Source organism: Antechinus flavipes, chromosome 4 (assembly GCF_016432865.1).
Source record: "Antechinus flavipes isolate AdamAnt ecotype Samford, QLD, Australia chromosome 4, AdamAnt_v2, whole genome shotgun sequence".
Lineage (NCBI taxonomy): Eukaryota > Metazoa > Chordata > Mammalia > Dasyuromorphia > Dasyuridae > Antechinus > Antechinus flavipes.
The window spans coordinates 467436994-467449565 of record NC_067401.1 but is presented as its reverse complement, the minus strand read 5'-3'; the positions used below and the strand labels follow the sequence as shown (position 1 = coordinate 467449565).

The 12572-nt window shown below is 35.9% G+C and overlaps 1 protein-coding gene across 1 annotated transcript in view; it reads left to right on the top strand.

The window, feature by feature from the left end:
* Positions 1-12572, top strand: part of FGGY (FGGY carbohydrate kinase domain containing) — a 518439-nt gene that overhangs the window by 105605 nt on the left and 400262 nt on the right.

Sequence of the window (12572 nt, the reverse complement as noted above, 5' to 3'; positions counted from 1 at the left end):
AGATTCTCCATTCATAGTGAAAAGGCTGTTTTAGGAAGTAATAAACCACAAAGAATGGCCTTTTGTGGCCTTTTCTCCTACTCCATACTGCAGGGCAAACATCCTCCAAGCAATCACTGAGAAAATACTTTTGAAATATATATTGAAATATAATTAACAATATCTAGCCTTTTTTTTTTCTGGATGAAGGGTCTGTTTTGATATTGGTCCAAATATGGATAGCTTATATAAAAACCCAAATGTGGCCTATAATTGATGTTACTCTCTCTGTATACCTAGAATTTTTTTTTTTATTAACTTTAAAAGAGATATGATTTTAGCATTTAAATTTGGACCAATATAGTACTTTACCAATTCCCCTCAAGTAGAAGTTGACTTCTGCAAAGCAACTGAAAGTCTCAATGTGAATAAGAAATGATATTGGTTCTGTTCTCTGATTCTCCATGGCTGAACATTAGTAACAAAGTCGGTGAGCAGTTCAGTGGAAATTAATATGGTGGCCCTTCATAACCTGGTAGTGTTTTCCATCATTGATTCCAGCCCCGTTACATGGCACTTCCTGTGTCCATGGGTCTATTGGCTAGAAATACAGGACTAAAGATGCTTCACTATCACTAAAGGAAGAATAAAATTGGATTGTCTTGATTTTATTTTAGACCCCACAGTTTGGCAAATGGAAGACTCTGTTTCTTCTGTTTCAGAGGGATTTTAATTCCTATTTTTCTACCAATTTATAAAAAACCCCAAACCTCCTGATTTAACTAAATTTAGAGAATCAAATAAAGTTGCTATTTATAAATGGTTTCCTTGTATACAATTTAGTGGTGAAGCATTCCTTATTCTTTAGAAGTGTGGAACAGATATAAAAACTCAAGCTTTTAATTGTGATTAAAAATACTCTGCGTATAGCATGTAATCCCTATCCTGATTCCTATGCATTAAGCATCATGCTAATTACAAATACATTAGGAAATGTAAAGCTGAATGAAACCAGTGGTTTTCATTTAGATTTTTACCAAATGTGTCACATAAAATAATATCTTTTTGTCAAATAATTTTTAAATAAACTAAAATAAACAGAAATATATTGGAACATCCTTCAACTTTTCATCTAACCCATTTGGTCTTTGACATTTTTATGTCGAGGTTATTAGAAAATTAGGCAATTTAGGCAGTAATGGAATAGAGGAAAGCTCTTAGCCTGGGATCTGGGAACTTGTTTAACATTTTCAAGAAGTTTGATGAAATGTCAGAACCCTGGATGAGGAATTAGAGAACCTGGATTTTAATCTTACCTTTGCTGGCTACTAGCTTTGGAAATTTGGTAAAAAACTCTTATAATCCATACTTTTCCATACTTTTCCCATTTGTAAAGTAAAGTTACCTCAAAGTAAAGAAGAACCTCAAAGACTCCACCCCATTAGAAAATCTAGGATTCATGAACTTGGTAGTTTGGCTTTGAGAAAACATTTGTGAGCCACAAGAGCTGTCTTTGAGGACCGAAAAGGGTATAACATCAAAAAGGTATGAAATTTTTTCCTCAGTTCTGTCTTGCAGACAAACTAGGACAAAGGGATAGGAAATATAGAAAGGCAGATTTATCCTTTGAAATGCAGTGAATTCATGATTTTAAACAAATCATTTGTCAAACTGGTATCATGTACTGGATTTCTCCCTTGTGTTTTTGAATGCTATCAGTTTTGAATGCCAACAGTAATTTGAATCCTACTGATCACATTTAAATGGTCTTTTCTATATGTGACTTTGACCACCAGAAGTGATGCTTCTGAAAGTTTCTTTGCCCACCGATGAGATTTGTAAGGTTTCTTTCTCATGCATCTACCCAACATGTGGCCTCCTGTCAAACATGTTTCTATTGTGATTTCTGGATCATGTCTGGATTGTTTTAAGAATACACGTATTCCATGTCATCCTTGAACCCTTTTACAGAAGGGCAGGGACCATCTTATGAAATGGGTGGAGAGTTTTCATTCATAGTGAAAAGGCTGTTTTAGGAAGTAATAAACCACAAAGAATGGCCTTTTGTGGCCTTTCCTCCTACTCCATACTACAGGGCAAACATCCTCCAAGCAATCACTGAGAAAATACTTTTGAGGCAACTACATTTTCAATTCTTGCTAAGGTATACTTCTGATGTTCCTAACTATTAGGAAATTTCCTTAGATGAGTCATTGTATAGTTTTCAGTGGTGGAAATGTAAAGTTTCCCACTTCCCCAATCTTGCCCCTAAGGCAGACTCTGTTAATGTGTAATGGGGGGAAAAAGAGAAAGTTATACATATATGTGTGTGTATATATATATATACACACACACATATGTATATGTAGATATATATACATATATGTATATGTATATATATATATATATACATATGTACATGTAGATATATATACATATATGTATATGTAGATATATATATATGTAGATATACATATAAAATAACAGGTTGTATATAATGAACTTACTGTTTTGTATGTATCTTTCCACTTTTTACTATGGTATGGAAATGTTTGTTTAATTTCTTAAGTTCAGAATAAAATAACTAAATTTAAAAAAAAGACTAATTGCTGACTAAAATGTTAGTGATTGGGGATTCTAATTACTGATAATTTTCCATCATTTACTTTGTCTCCTATTTTGCTTTTCCAGTTCTGATACCTCCCTCTATCTTTGCACAATCCTATTCTTTCTTTGTGCACTAGAAGCATTGTTTCTAGAAGGGGTGTTTTAACTGCCCTGTGGATCAACTCATCTTCCCTAGCACTTTCTTATCCAAGACTTTCTTTCCAAGACTCTATAGAATAAAAAGACAGGTACTAGTTTTTTCCACTGTTTATATTGGTATCCCTTAGCATGAGAGACAGTTAGATGGCAGAGTGGATAGAGCACCAGGTCTGGAATTCTAATCTGCTCTCAGACGTTTACTAGCTATGTGATCCTGGGCAAGTAACTTAGCCCTCAGTTTCCAAAATCATCTGTAAAATGAGCAGGGGAAGGAACTGGCAAACCATTCAAGTATCTTTGCCAAGAAAACTCCAAAATGTCATGAAGTGTCAGAAACAAGTGAACAACTCAACAACAACCACAACAATCCTTTGCATGGAGGATGGTACAGCGCAAAGTTTTTCATTGTTTCCTTCTTGGTAATTATCATTTTGTCATTGAGAATTCTCACTGAGGGATTCTATTATCTTTTTTATCATTTATCATTAATTGGAGACCCCAGTCTGTGTGTCTCTCCACTATCCTACATTCTCTGTAATAAAAAAAAAAATACAGATGGATCTTTGTCTGAAATGTGACCCTTATAACGTTTAGGTCAAATTACTTACTCCAAAACCACCCTGAGGGGGAAAAAAAGACAACCCTTTTCTTGAGCTGTATCTCTGAAGTTCTTTCAGTATCCTTTTTCTAAACACAAATATCCAATTTCTGAGGCAAGATACTATAAGATCTTAGAGTTTCTCTAGTATAAAGTTTCTGATGAATCTCAAGTCCTGTTTACAATTGACATTTTTTGGTCAATATATTGAGAACATTAATAGTTTTTCCCTTGTGTATTTTCTGATGTCTATAAAAATTGAGTGCAGGTTGAATCCTCTCCTATACTCACTATATGTACTGGGATTTCCCCCATAAATGGACTCATGAATGCTCTGGACTATTCTTAGAATGAAATCTTTGGTGAACTAACTATCTTAACACATGTGGATACTTGAGTAGTGAGATGAGCTTTCTGGCTGAATCCTTTATCCTTGAACACATTTTAAAATTTTCTACTCTTGGTAGACTTTATGAGATATATAAAAACTTGTTTGATATCTGAACTTGTCATTGCGTTTTTTATATTTATAGGCCTTCTCAACTTTGTGGATTTTATGATGCTGAGCCAAACTTAACTTGAAGGGAAAGTGAGGGTAGTGACCTTACACAGCCCTCCCTCACTTCAATCCAATTCACTTAAGTATTGCCTTTTGATATCATGGTCCTCTTGGAGAATGATCTCTGAAATGCTTCCACTCTGATCATATTTGTAGGATTTCTTCCCAGTGTTGTGGATTCTCTGATGTCCACACCAATTTAACTGATCACTGAATTCTCTTTCACACTGATCACATTTGTAGATTCTCTCTCTTGTGTGTTCTCAGATGTTCATTGAGTTTACTTGTCCAAATACATTTTCCACCATACTGACATTTATAGGATTTTTCTTTTGATAGATTGTATGGAGTGCTCTAAAATTTGATTGATATTTGAATTGCTTTTTACTAATTTTATATTTATAAAGTTTTTCTCACTGATGTTGTGACAACTTTAATTGATCTATGAATTCCAATTAATCACATTTATGAGATTAAACCCATATGCATCCTCTAATATTCATGAAGAAAATGATCAAACTTTAAAACATTTCACACCATTTGGGCATTTAAAGGGCTTTCTCTCTATAACAGTCTTTAATACCTAGACAAATTTGATTGATCTGACTCTCATCCAAACAGATCACTTGTATAGAGGTTTTCTCTTATATGAATCTTTAGCTATCTATTGAAATGAGATTTCTGAAAAACCTTTGAGTCATACTAATTACATTTTGTGTCTTTTCTCTGGAAGTCCTCCATTTGTCACAGTGATCATAATTATGATTTTTCCTTCTTTTGTGGTTTTACTGATGAGAATGAAGTTTTTTTGTCAGACAAAAACATTTCCAACACATAGAATATTTATTAGCTTTTTCTCCCAGGGGATTTCTCTACTACTTGACAAATAATTGTGAAATCAACACGAATTTCTTACTATTAGATCCATAAGATTTCTATTCTATCAGACTACTTGGCTGGCTATTTTTGTCTTTCTGCCTTGGAAACTGGAGAAATCTATTCTACCAAATCAGATACAAGCTAGTCTTGTCTGTGATTTCCTTATTATAGAAGAATACTTTTTGAGAATCAGTTTTTCTTCAAGTGATTTCTGGTTAGCAAACTGATCTCAGATTTCTTCTAAGACTTGTGCCCTTATCAAAGATGCTTTCTTCTCATTGTCATAAGTGGGATCCATTTCCAAATCTGGCCAATTTACACACTTTGGGTGTTCTAGGTAATGGAGAACTTTCCCTTGAGGAATCACCCTATAATTTCTCTAATGGAAATTATAAAGGTCTCACTTCTCCAGCCTTGCCCATGGGGCAAGTCCTGTTGATCAGATTCCCTGAAAAATTCCCCCTTGAATATTTGCATCACTGATTGTTAATGCTTTCCTATTCCCTAGCCTTTCCAGCAGAATATTATTGACTGTTCTAAATCACACAATTCTTTTTTATAATTGAGCAGAAAATTCTTACTTTTCCTTAAAAATAAATATGGAATTTACTGGGGGAGAGATCTAAAAATAAAAATTCTTTAAAAATGTTTTATTCTCCCCAGTTACATATAAAACAATTTTAAAATATTTATTTTAAACCTTTTGAATTCCAGATTCTACCTCTTCCTCTTTATACATCCCTATAGAAACCCATGTAAAGTTGTATAAAATATTTCCATAAAAGTCATGTTGCAAAAGAAAACATAAATCTCCCCCCCGCAAAAAAAAAAAAAAATCCTCCAGAAAAAAAAAAAAAAAAGTATGTTTCAGTCTGTATTCAGATACAACCAGTTCTTTCTCTGGGTAAGGATAGCATTTTCCTCACAAGTCCTTCAAAGTCATCTTGAATCATTGTTTTGCTGAGAATTTCAAATTCATTAAAGGCTGATAATTCTACAACTTTGCTATTATTATGTATTATATTTCACTTTGCTTGAACTCATGGAGGATTTTCCAGGTTTTTCTTCCTCATTTCTTTCAGATCAATAATATTACTTCATAATCACATACTACATTTTATTCAGCCATTCCCCAGTTGAGACCCCTTCAATTTCCAGTTCTTTGGCCTTGAGAAAAGAGTTGCTCTAAATATAGGTTCTTAAAATAAAAGTTCTTTTGAGAAATTTCATGTGTTCTCTCATTTACTGACCAAGAGAATAAGGATTCTACCAATCGCTCCCCAACTAGGGAAAGGATCTTCCTGTTTCTTTTGGAGTTTAGAATGGGATCTTTTGAGGCAGAGAAGTAATCATAGGCTTAACACATTGATTAGCACAAACATTTCTTAAATACTTTGACATTTACTCATCACTTAATTTATTCAACCTTTGTACTTTTGATTTCATTGGAATGAGGATTTGTTGGTGTGGAAATTCCCTCCATTGATACAGATCTGTAGTGCAAGAGGGAGTTGCAAATGGAAAATAAAATAGCAGCAGCATTTGCCCGTGGTGTAAAAAAGGTCATTAGATGTCAGAGTGAGGGCTCAGATTCACTTCCTCCTAAGTCCTAGGGAGTCTATTTCTACAAAATAACATTCTGTCTCTAAGGATGACGATTGTAGGTATTTGAGGAACTACATGATGAGTTCTACAATGGTTACCATGGGCGTTCTTTTAGTCCCCATGTTTCCTCAGCCTTCTCAGATACATGAATGTGGGAAGGAAGTTGACCCAAATGTTGAGAGCCCCGGAAAGTCAGAGAACCTGAGAATGAATGCCAGTTGTTCCATCCATTAATAGAAAAGTAAATAATTTCACTCTTCTAGTCCTCAGTTTAAATTAGTGAGATCAGACAATCTCAAAAGATCTTTTCAGTGCAGAAATCTATGATCCTGTGAAATTGGGTGGTTTGGTTTTGAAAAGAGAGCTATGTCTAAACATTTGAAGGAACATCACATGGAAGATTGGTTCTTCTTTATCCAAGGAGACAACTAGGATAAATGGCAAGAATGTAAGAGATGTAGATTTAGTCTCGAGACAAGGGAGTTGGTGGAAAAGTCTCCCAAGCACAGCTATGATAAAGTGCAACTGACTTTTGAATAAGGAAATTTCTCCCTCACTTGAAGGCTTCAATAACAGCCTGGAAAATCACTTATGAGAAGAAACAAACATCTCCCTAAGTTTAGCCTGAATCAAATGGAAGAACTGTGTTAAACTGGATTATGAACAGAGAGACCAGGAAAACCAGAGCAAACACTTGGGGATCAACCAACAGCAATGAAGGAGAATGGGGAAAATTAAAAAGCAATTACAATTTCACCAGAGATGACACCTGTCATCACACAGAGTTTGATGTTTAATACATTTCCTAATAATCATCCAAAACAATCTCTGGATAAAATGTTTTCCAGAAATGACATATTTAACGAGGTTCTTCCAGGTGCTGATTTCCTGTACATAAATGGCCATCCTCTGAGTCCAGATTTTCTGGGACTTGTCTCCTGTCTGAGGTCTCTCTAGAGATCCTTTCAGCACTACCAAGACTTTGTTATAGTGATGAGAGTCACAGGAGTTCACTCTTTTAAATTTTTTCAAGTAAATACAAATCTGAGAACTGGATGAATCCTCTCCCTCATCCACCATTCATATACGAGTTCTTCTCAAATGCTTGGTATTTGGGCTCAAGAAAGGACCTTAATGTCTGGAATCTTATCCTGCCAGGTGATCTTCAAAAAATTCCTAAGACGATTCAGATGGAAGTGATTCAATTTTCTGGCATGGCAGGCGCTGATATACTGTCCAAGTTTCACAGGAGTACTATACTATTACTATTACTGTACTAAGGTCAACCTTAAGACTCTGTAGACCTTCAATTTGGTGGCCAGTCTAATCCCTCTGCTCTCCCACAATTTTCCTTCTGAGCCTCTCCAAACACTGGACTAGCTCTGGCAACATGGGTGCCAACCTTAATGATGTGGACATCTCTAGAAAGGATCCTGCAAAGGTAATTGAACTTATCTACAGTATTTTCTTACATCCATTTGCTGTGATGGATGGTACCACATACGGATGGTGTGGTGCTGGCTGATGGAGCATCAGTGTTCTCTTGGTATTAATTAATGGCCACAATTAGCCTAAATAGTAGAGAATCACTGTGTATTTTATATGTATATACAAGTGCAGGGCAGCTAGGAGGCACAGTGGACAGAGCATCAGGCCTGGAGTCAGGAAAACTTGAGTTCAAATCAAGCCTCACTTGCTATTGTTGTGTGACCCTGAACAAATCATTTACTCTATGTTTGCCTCAGTTTCCTCATCTATGAAAGGAGGTAATAAAAATATTTATCATTCAAAGTTGTTGTGAGGATCAAATGAAATAATCATTGCAAAGTGTTTAACAGAAAGCCTGGTATATAATAGCTATTATATAAATATTAACTGCTAATATTATTAATACATATGTATATAAGTAATATAATATATTTGTAGTATATATATCTATATGCATATATGTATACAATGTGTATATATATATGTATAGGCATATATACATGTATGATCATAGATATCCATATTGTATACACATATATCCATTATACTAAAGGGAGTATTAGTAGCCAGGGGAGTTAGAACTGGCCTCTTGGGCTAAATTAAGCAAAAGCTATCAGATTCCAAGAGGTAACTGGGGGAAAGAAGCATATTCCAGGAAGAAAAGATAGAGAACTCCCCTGTGTCCTATGTGGGGAACAACAAATAGACCACTTTGGCTGGAATCTAGAACTGGGGGAGAGATATAATATGTAGTCAGCCTGGAAAGAGAGATGATCTCAACTGTCCCCTTCATTTCTTAGTTTCTGAGCTAAAACCCTAATTCCAGTTTGAAAAAAGGCACCAATCTTTAAGTTTCATGGAGTATTTACACACTTGTTTTTTATTTTAGAAATTTTGGGGTGAAAATTTTAAGATTCATGAAGTTTGTGAAATTTTTCATATGACTCATATTTTTTTTTTCTCTCTAATTTAAAGAAAGATTTAAGAAAATATCTGACTTTCTAAATTTAGAGCTAATTTATTTGGTTGCCTATGGTATTTTCCTCGATTAGGATCAAGATAACGCTTTTCCTTTCCTTTCGGCCCCCATTCTCTTCAGGAATCAAAATACATTTTGATTGAATTCAGATCCTTCCTAGAAAGGAAGGTCCTGCTTTGTTTAGGCCTTGAGTGATATTGCCTCATGAGACTCTTTAGAGCCTGAATGTGGATGTGAAAATAGGCTGATAAACAGCCTTCTTTTTGAGAATGACTTCTGAGAAATGAGAACCCATCAAAGACTTCTAGGAAAAATGATTCACACAACCTCTCCTCCCCCATTTTTTTGTATTTGAGAATGATCCACTAGTACTAAACTTCCTTGGAAAATAAAGTTATGATAACTCTATACTGAAGAATGGAAAATGAGCCTTTCTTCTTAACCTGATGGGAGAGATCATCATCATCATTAGAACAGTAGCCATTTAACTTTTTATTGATGGATAACTTTAATAAGGCTTTGACACTTTCCTTTTGGATGAAGAGATGAAGAGTCATATCCACAGTTATCCAAGTCTCTCTGGGATTCCCTCTCTGAATGAATCCATAGTGTAGCACTAATGCCCAGCTTTAGTTCAGCGGTATGAACTATAAAATTGTCAAGATCCCTAGTTCAGCATCAGGAGGATGTGAGCTCAATTCCTGTTTCAATCCTATTTACCTCAGTTTCTTCATGTATACTATTTTGTGACTTTAGGTAAATAACTTCACATCTCTTGAAATGGAACATGGTGATTGGATTGGATCAAATGAGACAATATATCCAAAGGTCTTTGCAAACTTTAAATGCTAGATAATTGTCTGATATGATGATGAGGATGAGGAGGCTATCTTTTTGCTGGAAATTGTAACTTTAGCAGAAATTTAGTAACCGCTTAAGATTATCAAAGCCATACAATCCAGAGTTCTCAGTACTATTGTCATATCCATTTAGCACATGAGGAAAATGGGGCTGAGGGAGATTATGTGACTTGCCCCATGATCAGGTGAATCAGATGAGTTATTCCCTCCCTCCCTCATTCCTTTTGTCCTTTTCCTACTTTCTTGCCCACCTCCCTCTTTTCTTCCTCCTTTCTTCCATTTCCCTCCCTCTTCCTTCTTCCCCCTTTCCTTTCTTCCTTTTTCCTTTCCATCTTTTCTTTTATATTGATAAAATGGAGGCACAGCCTGATGGTACAGTTGAGAAATTTAAGACTAGTCTAACCTACCCCTTTATGGAGCTGCATGCTTTACACTTGCACACATTTTAAGACTTTTTCAAAATACCTTTTAATTGCATTCATGTTTATCCTTTATATATATATATATATATATATATATATATATATATATATATATATATTTATATGGGATAGAAGGCTCAGAAAAGAGGAGAGGAAAATATCCTGGAGATAACTGTAAATGCTTAAGGAAATAAATATCAATAAAATATATCAATAAAAACCGATTTAAAAAAAGATTTAAGGCTGTCCAAACCATTACAACCCAAGATAATCGATCATTGGAACAATGTCGTCCTGGAGCAATGTCTCTTCTGGTTTGTCACAAGCCTCTACCCTTATATCTGTCCCTAATAAACAGTATCATGAATGACTTAAGTAAAAATGCGTCATGCTTAACAAAATTGCCGCTGCCCCCAGGTCAGGAGAAATAGCTCATGGAGTGGATGACAGAATTGAGGTCAGCAAAGGGATTTGGTGGATTAGAATTATTGACTGAACCTAAGATGAAATATTAAAAGGACAAATATAAAGACCCTTTCCCAGCTCTTAATCTATGAACCTGTGAAGTCCTGTAGTTAAGTTGAAAATAGATGTGTTTAGTAGCATAATAGAGACTTGATGTCAGGGGAGATGGTATGGTGAAATGTACTGGAGTTGGGGCCCAAAGATCTGAGTTAGAAATTTAAATCTTTGTGACTTTAGGCAATCCATTTCCCCTTTCTTCAGCAGAGGTTTAATTAAAAGGCTTCTAACATCTAACTCCCAAAAGGGAAGAGAACAAAAATTTATTAAGCACCTGCTATGTGCAAGACACTAAACTGAAAGAGGCACAGAGATTACTTTATTCTCACAGCAATTCTAGGAGGTGGGACTTTTATTAGAGACATTTTAAAATTGAAGGAACTGAGTAGACAGAGGTTAAGGGTCTTGCCCAGGATTATCCAGCTAGGAAGTGCTCAAGGCTGGGTTTGAACTCGGGTGTTTCTGACTATAGACTCAGTGTTCCATTTCTTGCACCACCAGCTGCTTTTATGATCCCTTGATTTAGAAGGTGCCATTCTCTACAAGTTCCATAAGCTCACATTGCTAATTGTTCACCCAGAAAAAAATGTGATTTTATCTTAATATTTCGATGGATCTCATCAGCAAAAAAAAAAAAAAATATTTTATTGATGCAGATTGCATCTCATTAAAAAGCAACTAATTGTGTAATGTGTGTGTGTGTGTGTGTGTGTGTGTGTGTGTGTGTGTGTGTTTATGTGTTGTGAACTGGGGGCATAAAGAGGGGCAGAATATCCCACTGAGAGCCTCACTTATCCAGCTCCTCTTCCCTGGTCCAATCACACCTGCCCTGATACAGAGAGCTTGCCCAGGTGAGTGAAGAGTTCCAAATTGAGTTTTTCACTGTTCTTCTAATGTCCATCTCTACGTATACTGACTCAGTTTAATTCAATCAACAAATATTAATTGAGCATCTATTATGAAACAAAGAAAATGAGAGACTCTGTGACACAGCAGAAAGACCTCCTGAGGTCTCAAGGCTTGGTATATAATTTTGCCTCTGAAACTCCATATTTGGTCTTGGGCAAACCATAGTCACAATCATCCCCGGCTTCAGTTTTCTCCTTTAACAAATTACAGGCACAGAGTATTGGTCCTGGTGTCGGGAGAATCTGAGTTCTGTAATACTGGATGAGTCACTTACCTACATCAGCCTCCAGAAAAAAAGAAAAAAAAGAATATGTTTGATTACTTCTGTGTTCTTTCAGCCCTAAATTCATGATATTATGTGGAGGTCAGAATTAATGGCCCTTCCTGCAGAGACTCTGAAAGCTATTGCTGTAATTTTGAGAGAATGAAATCTTGAGGAGTCAACAGTTGCAGCCTCCTCAGGAGTCTGTGAGGAGAATGAGAGTTTAACTGTCTTAACTATCTCGGCCAAAGGAGAGATGGAGACTGGTTGAGACAAAGGTCCAAGAAAGTATATGTTCTGAAACATTGAACTTAACTGTTATCTTGAAAAGACACATTATGGAGAGTTTATGAGAAATCCCTTTAACTGCCACCAGGAGAGGCCAAAGTGAGACTGTTTCTAGACTTGAGAACATTTAGTAGGGCAATTTATCATTAAAAATGATTTGGGCTATACTGTTTTCCCCTTATTGCAATATATTTTTTCCTTCCCTCTCTTTCTTCCTCTTTCCTTTGCTTTTCTTCCCCCCTCCTTCCCTCCTCCCCTCCTTCCTTCCCTTCCTCCTTCCTTCCTTTCCTCCTTCCTTCCTTCCTCCTTCCTTCCCTTCCTCTTTCTTTCCCTTCCTCCTTAAGGAAGGCCCTTCCTTCTTCTCTCCCTTCCTCCCTCTTTCTCTCCCTCTTTCCTTCCCTCTTTCCCTCTCTCTCCCTTCTTCCTTCCCTCCCTCTTTCTCTCTCTCCTTCCCTC